Consider the following 9,286-nt stretch of genomic DNA (forward strand, 5'->3'; position numbering starts at 1 on the left):
GCATATGAACTCCTTTTCAAGTCAGGGAGGTTGAAATAATTTATATTAACATATTGTACTGATTTTGCTATGAGATACGGTGTACCAATATTTATTAGCCATGCAAGCTAAATGTTTCAGAGCATGTTGTTAGAACTCATTTATAAATCCCCTTAAACACAGAATCTACAATGAAAACTCTAGCAGATTCTGTGTAGCTAAAATATTAATTTACTATACTGAAAATTTCACAATGCTATGCAGAACGGTTTTCCAGACCATATGTAAGAAACTCAAAACAAATTCCCTAAAGTACCGTCTGCTTTCATCAGCAATTTGAAAAAGTCTCCCTGCAAACCACAGTACCAAATTCAAGGAGGATCATCTTTCTGAGACAGACAAATTAAGTTTTGTGTGGCTTAATGTAATGGACATGTCTCTTGGAGGAGTTCCTGAAAAGCAAAGTTCTCTGTAGCTATTAAAGATTGAATCACAATTTTTGTAAGAATAGGGGTTTGCCAAGAATAAAAGTGGTTATTTTCTTTTAACTTTAATTCACTGTAAAAAGTTCCTGCACATTTCTTTACGTAATCAAAGTGAAATCTCAGCATTTATGTTGTGCCTGAAATCCTTCCATTGCAGCCTACTCTGTGCAAAGTTAGGTAGTATAATGGTAAAAACACTAGCAGCCAATTGAGCTTCCACCATTGCCATCACCAGTGGGATCTATATGTAGTGCAACAGTGTGGAAGTTTAAAAAAAATGCTTAATGTAGAGTAGGCTAATGAAGGCTGGAAAGACAGTTTTTTTGTTTGTTTTTTAATAAAAAGCTTAGATTCCAGATCACATATCTTAGGCAAGATATGTTGGCAAATGCCACAGTCCTGGAATCAGGAAACATAAGGGGCCTATTTATATGACTTTTATGTTTGCTGCTTCCATCATACTTTCAGAAACTATATTATAAGCAAACAAAAAAGGTGCTGAGCATTTTGATCTCCATCTGCTTGCTTCTGTAGCTATTTCTTCTTCTCTGCATATCACCTGTGGCATGTGCTGGAGGTCCCAGGTGCCATGCTCTATGAACAGAAGCTTATTCTCTTCACAGCAGTTTTGAACCCTTTGTGATTTTTACTGGATCAGTAAACAAGTCCAGGAACAAATTGTGAAAATATTAAGATAAAGTGGAAGTATTTATTCCCAGAAAGAATCTAACCTTTCAAAAGTAAAGCAAATTTGGTAAAAATGTTATCTTATAGAACGAAGATATCTACAATGATAGACTGTATTGCCTATAACATAGAAGCTGTGTTAATACTACACTGTTGTTTTACAAGTGCTTTTCAAGTAACATTGGTTTTTAGTAATTTCATAATACATATTATGTATTATCTTGCAAGCCTCTGAAAAAGTTGGCCCGAGATATTTCTTGAGTCCAAATAGGATTATCTGTGTTTATTTTAAAAGGGTTTGGTTTGTAAACCTAATATCTTACTAGAAGCAATTCCTAAAACACAGAAGAAGAGTTTTCCTACTACCAAAAAAAGTGACTACAAGGGGTCAGGAAGGTAGTTGTACATCTCATTCAATGTACAGTGAGCCTGATTGACCACTGCCTTGCACTTTTATGTAGTCATATGTGCAAAATGGATGTGAAACACTACCATTCTGACTCAGTACTGTTCTACACCCATGATGCCAAGGTGTAAAGATGCACGGCAATGAAAAACCAGACCCAGCATCTCTTCTGCTGTACAGTTCATCCTCTTATTGGGCATTGCCTCAATATTAATTCAGGAGAAAGAGTGGCACCTACTGAACAACCACCACTTCTTACAGCATCTAGAAGTTCCTTGGGCACCCATCCAAGAACTGATTGGGATCAACCCAGTTTAGCTTATGCAGATTGACAAAATCGCAGCAGGAAGTGGTACGGGTAGAAACCATACTTCAACCTTTTCATATTCATTACTTATTAAACACTGATGAATAAAATCTTCTTTAACAAGAGCATTTAAATTGCCTGTAGGATGATTATCTTATTTGCCAACTGGACAGCTTGTGCATTGATCAGGTTTATACAGATTCAACAGAGGGGCATTCTGAGACTGCACAGTACATTTTTTGGCCTAATTCACAGCAGAATATCTTAGAGAACTGCAACATATAAATTAGATGGGAAAGTACAATAAGTAGACATTAGTGAGGCAGTACTGGGCAGCAGTCTGCTTTTAGTTTTTATTACTATTTTAATGGGGTCATAACTAGTTCTTTATTAGTCCCCCAAGTTTTTCAAGTTAACCTTAAAATAATAAACAACACAGTTCAAATGTATCCCTTGTCTAATTCCATTTACTTCAGTAGAATTATACTATGGATGACTTTAGCCCATGAACTTTTTCTATATAGTCTGTGTAAAATAACATGACATAGAATTACTTTACTCCTCTGACCTTTTTTATGTATTCACTCTCTGCTCCTCCAGTTTTAGCTTCTTCTCTTTTCCTACCTGTGATACCCCCAAAGTGTGCAATTACTCTTTTATTTATACTGTACCAAAACTTTAAAACTCTTTCTCCTTCTTCCAATTGCTGTAATTTACTCTAAACTCTGCTTACCGTTACTTTACCTTCACCAGTTATTGTATCCTTCCATTTTCTCCTCACTGTAACAGGTCATCAAGGGTATGTCTACACTTGCAATTAAAAACCTGGGGCTGCCCCATGCCAGCTGACTCAGGCTTGCGGGGCTCAGGTTAAGGGACTGTTTAATTGTGGTGTAGACATTTGGGCTTGTCAGCTCCATAGTTAAGGAGCCCAGATGCCAGAATCCTACAAGGTGGGAGTGTCCCAGCTTTTGGGCTGCAGCCTGAGCTTATACAGCAGTAAAACAGCCCCTTAGCCTTAGCCCCAAAAGCCAAAGTTAGCTGGCACTGGCCAGCAGGGGGTCTAATTGCAGTGTAGACATACCTCAAGAATACTTATTAGCCTCCTTCCTACCTTTAAATTTCAGTTTTCTCCTTTTGCTCTATTCCATTTTTACACATCCTTTCCCCCCTTCTCTACCTGCATCTGTTTGTTGCTGTAGCCAAGTATAGGCCCTGATCCTGTAAACACATTCTAGTTTCTCACATGGATAAATGTTTGTGAAACTGGGCCTTAAAATATTCTCTCTCTAGTCTACCTCTCATTGTAAAGCTTTTGTGATACTTTGTATAAAGGATACTATTTAAAAATATTACTTAGCAATTAATATCTTGAAAGTATTGATTAACTTCTCACAATTAATTAATCCTCACAAAACCCCTGTGAGGTAATAGAATGAGTATTAGCATCCTCAGTGTACAGTCTGGGAAACTGAGACATTGAGAGGTTAAGTTATTTGCCCAATGCCACCCAGTAAATCACTGACAGACATAAGGCTTGAACTTGGAACTTCCTGCCACCGATTTCTGAGTATGGACCATTAGATCAGAAGCCTCTCCTGTGTGTCAGTATAAATTGCACTCTGTGTGTGATTTTCATTCTTAAAAATATATGAATGCTACAAATAATTATGAAAGTCATACCCCTTGTTCTAATGTCAAAGCCATATTTTCCCAGTCTGAAATAAAAACAATAAAACAGAATGTTAACAGAGACATTTTAAAGTATTCTCTGTAGATCTGCTGTGCCAACTGGTGGATTGGAATGGCACTGCTGTGCAGTAGCCATGAAATCAGGAAATGTTTCTATCATGGGTGTTAGAACGATGACATAACTTTTAGTGGAAATATCTTCTTGTGTCTCACATAGCATTTCTATTAATCTGTGAGTGATTATTTCTCTAAATTTGAATAATATGAAACAGAACTGGAACAGGTCATTCAGCTGTTTGAGATAGACAGAGCTGTGAGCTACAGCTTGTAGCTCATTTCTGAATGCCACAACCTAATAGCAGTTTCCATCAAATTAGAAGCAATTGGACTTTGTAGAAAGTTTTGATACCACCGCAGGGTTCTGCGTGACTACAGTGGGACAGTAAAAAGGTCTACAAAAATGAAAGATTGGTTAAAAAAAATCACAATTTTGTATCTTGGTTAGTAAACAGTGCAATGAGTTTTTGTAGCAGTAGTGCAGAGTTGTTCTGAATAACATGGTATATAGATAATACTGTGGACATCAAGCAAAAGAGCACTCATCACTACTAGTGATGGAAAAATATTCAAGAGAAAAAGCTAAAATAAATTTTGACTTTTCCACATTTCATTACCAATATGAAAATGGGCTATTTTTCCAAAAAACATTCATGATTTGTGATTTTTCCTCTCAGTAATGGGATCCTTTTCCAGTTAAAAGGAATCAATTTCCTATTGAACATGGACCAATTCTGAGCAAAAGGTGGATTCAAAGTTTAAAAAGCAAAAGGAGAATTTTTACAAGTTGCCTCTCTGAAGACCAGTCACTTTCCTAAATTTTGCAGAAATGCAAAATTGGAAAAGGAGTGCAAAATCTCTCAAAATGAAATTCCAAAAATTTGTGTGATCCCCCCACCCCGAAAAAAAAATCACTGGTTTTTCATAGCTTTTTACTATCAGCTCAAGTTATGAAAAATCTTTATTTAATCCAGGCTTTTCTCTTGCATTATTAACTGCATCATTCTTATATTCTAAATTCTTAATTACTTGTATTACAGTATTCAGAGTAACAGCCGTGTTAGTCTGTATTCGCAAAAAGAAAAGGAGTACTTGTGGCACCTTAGAGACTAACCAATTTATTTGAGCATGAGCTTTCGTGAGCTACAGCTCACTTCATCGGATGCATACCGTGGTAACTGCAGCAGACTTTATATACACACAGAGAATATGAAACAATACCTCCTCCCACCCCACTGTCCTGCTGGTAATAGCTTATCTAAAGTGATCATCAAGTTGGGCCATTTCCAGCACAAATCCAGGTTTTCTCACCCTCCACCCCCCCACACAAATTCACTCTCCTGCTGGTGATAGCCCATCCAAAGTTGGATGTGCTAGGTACTGTACAGACATATTATATAAAACAGAAATGTATTATTTATTATATACAGAGATACAATATTCTGCACTGAAGAACTTAGTCTAAATAGACAAGACACACAAGGGGTGGTAGAAAGGAAGCATTATTATCCTGATTTTACAGTTGGAGAACTGAGAGACAGAGAGTTTACGTGATTTGCCCTAGGTAACACAGGGAGTCTGTGGCAGAGACTTGAATTAAAACCAGATTGCCTGAGTCCCAGTACAGTGCCTTAATCATAAAATGAATCCTTCCTCTCTAAGATACCATTCCATAGCAGAAGGTGCTACACTGAAGTATTGTTAGACGTGGACCAAAGTATACTTCAGTTGGCAAGACAGCACACTAGTCCTCTTGTCAGTTGGATTAAAGATGCTTAATTGCATAAGTTCAGAGTGGGAAATGCCATCTTGCTTGCTTTATTAAATTAAAGCTATATTGAACAGAACATCTCCGTTAACTGGAAACCGAATTTGAAAGCTGAGCACAGCTGTGCTTTGGCTCAGATAACGATCAGAACATAATATGATCACAAAGTCAGGCATTAGAGATGGAAAATACCAAACAGGTCATCTAACCCATGACTCTGATAAGAAAATCACCTTCCCAGTGAAATCAAAAATATATTCATAGTCTCTTTTTCAAAGCTAAGGTTACAAGACTACCTTCTTTCATTCATACAGTCTGTAACCCTCAGCTTTAACACCTCTCTCCTGTGCTCCCCTAGTTGATTCTTTCCACTTCTACTTTCTCTGTAAAGCTAGTTCAGAATCCAGCTCCCTTCCAGCAGTCTGAAGTGCTCTTTTGATATTGTAAAACACTAGTTCACTCCCATTGTACACTCTAGTTTAGTCCCATCCCCCCTAAGCTTATGCTTTTCATGAAAGTCCTGGTGAAATTGGGACCAAATTATGGCTAACCCTATCCCACAGACAGGAAAAGAAGCTAGGAGGGGAGCTATGGGTGCAATTCTTATGGCTCTATCCAGGCCCCTAATAACCTAAAGTTAACATTGCAGATGCTCTGTGCTTGGTGGCACAATGAAGTATTTCAGTACGAAGCTTTGGAGTTAGGAAACACTGTGTTTTAGCAATGATCCCCTCTGATCCACCAATGACTACTGTGGAAGACTACTGTGGACTCCATTGTAATGTATACAAAGGGGATTCATCATTGAGGCTGCTGGACCCAGTAGGCCTTTCATTTCTCACTAGCTCCCTAGTTTCCAGATTTAGTCTCTGACCAAGGAAAATATTGACTCCAATGGGGCCACTCATGTGGTTAAAGTTAAACATGTGCTTAAGTGCTCTGCTGAACTGGAACAATACAACACAAAGCCTGTGCTACTTACTTTCACCAGACAGTCTCCCTAAATCCTGGCTTGGACTCAACAGTCATGGATTGCTGAATTACAGCATTTACACACCATTCAGGGCTCAGATTACTTCTACACCTACTAGAAGTATTTGTGCAGTGTTTGGGAGTTCTGCAGGGTCTCACAATTGACAAGAAAATGGGGTAAAAAAATTGCAGCAAAAGCAACATTAATTTGTGCCTGTTTGGAACAGTGGAGAAACCAAGAAAGCCAGACTGGCCCATGAAGTTTGGCTGAGACTTGAAATCATTCTATCTGGAAAGCCTTAAAAACCCCTCCCTGGATTGCCTGCAATTTTTATTAATGTACAGTACCTCTGTTTTTTAAAATAAAGAAACTAAATCTGGTTTTTGCTTAGTGTCAATCAGTTTGCATGAGAAATGAAAAAAAGATTACAGCAAACAATTAGGAGGGAAGGCTTTTTTCATTCTGATTTCTTGTTCAGGAAAAGGCATGTTGCGTGGGAAACAGAAAATGTAATGATGGTATGTATTTAAACGACTTTTGGGCTTCTTGTTCATCGGAGTTAATTTCTACTCACAGAAAGCGTCACTGACTATATTCTATGAACAGCATTATTCCCACTATAACAAGCAACATCACAGGAGTCCTTTGCATACAATGAAGAAGTATGATTTATTATTGACAGCAGTGCCACTGTAAAATGGATTTTGCTTGGTTAAATAAATAAGGGTTGTTGATGAACTGCAGACCAGTTTTAACCACAGTATAATTGCCACCAGTTCTAATTATTTGAAATATTTTTATAGTTATGAAGATTAAACAATTGGACAGCCTTCATTCCCTCTTCTGACTCTAATCATTTAAAAGTTCAAAACACAATCTAGGGATAGAAATGCAAAAAGTGATTACCTTTGCTAAATTTATTTCAGGACTATCTTTAAAAAAATAAATCACCTCTAGGTCTTTTTCTAAAATATTCAAATATGCAAAATCAAACATCAAGCTACCCAGGTGATTAGTGGCTTTCCACTGAGATAGCCATTGCTCCTAGGATAGATACTGACAGGATTGGCTGGGGCTTGTGGAGTTCTGAGAACACAACTCTTGAGGAGTGATTGGGCAGAAGTTCTTGCCTCTAGCTTTTCTTAGTGGAAGGGGAGCAGCAGAATAAACCCTGTCTAGAGCAGTCTTGATTTCTGGCTTTACAGTTCCCTGGAGGGGAAAAACCCTGAATTTTTAGATTTAATTGTTTTTTTCTTTTCATACATCTTGCGGAATTCCCGCTTCCTTAAAAAATGTTAAGCTCAGGGATACGCTAAAATAGTTTTATTTTCACTTCTAGAATGAGTCTTTTCAGGTTGTAGCACTGCTACATTATGTGTAAACTGGTAGAAATACTCTGTTTCACTCTACAGCTGTAAAGTCAAACCCTTTAGGGGGGATCTGGGAGGAACCATAACAAAAGTAGTCCCTGGAAGCACAACTCTGGGGCCATTGGAAACCAGTGAGACTGAGTGACGGAGTAAATCAAGGGCAATCCATTTAGGAGGCTCCAGCTTAACCCAGGGATCTACCTAGGTCATGGAGGATCCATTGGTTAATGGGAGTGGAGCCGCAAACTTCTTTTGTATGGGAGAATCACCATCTGAGTTTCCTCAACTTGTAGAGTTTCCTCTCCCTGTGAAGGATTTCCCTTAAAGTAAGGACCCTAAGTAAGGATTTCAGGATTCTTTCCTCAGTATCTGGCTGGTGAATCTTGCCCATATGCTCAGGGTTTAGCTGATAGCCATATTTGGGGTCAGGAAGGAATTTTCCTCCAGGGCAGATTGGAAGAGGCCCTGGAGGTTTTTCACCTTCCTCTGCAGCATGGGGCACGGGTCAGTTGCTGGAGGATTCTCTACTCCTTGAAGTCTTTAAACCACAATTTGAGGACTTCAATAGCTCAGACATAGGTGAGAGGTTTATCGCAGGAGTGGGTGGGTGAGATTCTGTTGCCTGCATTGTGCAGGTCGGACTAGATGACCTTAGTATCTATGAATCTATGGCACAATATGCAGCAGTCATCTAACCACATTGATTTTTATCTGTGGGGAGTATATAAGCCATGAGTTCTAGGCTTTCAAGGGTGGTGATTAGCTCACAGCTAGCCAGGTCATGATTTTTTATTTCTTTCCAATAATACATTCTCCCTCAGCCACAGAATAAAATAGCTTTCCATTGGGTGTGCCAAACTGATTACCCACTCATCTGAGTGAAGAAGAATTCTTCTAATAGCCAAGATCTAACTGTGTGATGAAAGGATACATTCAGAGGTCATGCTTCTAATTCTCTTATTACTGATTGCAATAGATAAATATACAATATAATTGCAAATAAAACTACAGAAACATATGATATTAAAATTGATTAACATATGTTCTTGTTCAAAGAAAAGTGTTTACTATATCACTCTGATTGATAATTTTACCTTGGAATTAAGCTCACCCATATGTTTGGCAATTTCCTATATTTAGCTACACACAGTACCAGTTGTGTCTGGTTTCAGATTTGACTCAGATGCCAACCCCTACCTAAATGACCAAGGATGGAGTAAATATTAAATTAGAGAAATTTACAAGTGATAAAACACAGTCTGGCTTGAGTACCTTGAACATTCCACTCTGTTTGAAAATTACTGACATCAAATATATATTTCTGAACCGAAAAACCTGGGTAAGTAAGAAAGCTGATGATACTTAAAAAATCCTCAAACAATATTTGCTAAATAATTTAGCTAATCATACTGAGCACAGATAGCACCCACAGTGAAGTGTGTGGTATAAATGCTGAGTGAGAGATGTATATAATATATACAATGGGTGATCTACAAAGGAAATACTTACTTGGCTAGATATTGCTTTCTAAGGAAGGGAAAATGCTCTAAGGAGCATCACCA

This window comes from Lepidochelys kempii, chromosome 27 (assembly GCF_965140285.1).
Source record: "Lepidochelys kempii isolate rLepKem1 chromosome 27, rLepKem1.hap1, whole genome shotgun sequence".
Lineage (NCBI taxonomy): Eukaryota > Metazoa > Chordata > Testudines > Cheloniidae > Lepidochelys > Lepidochelys kempii.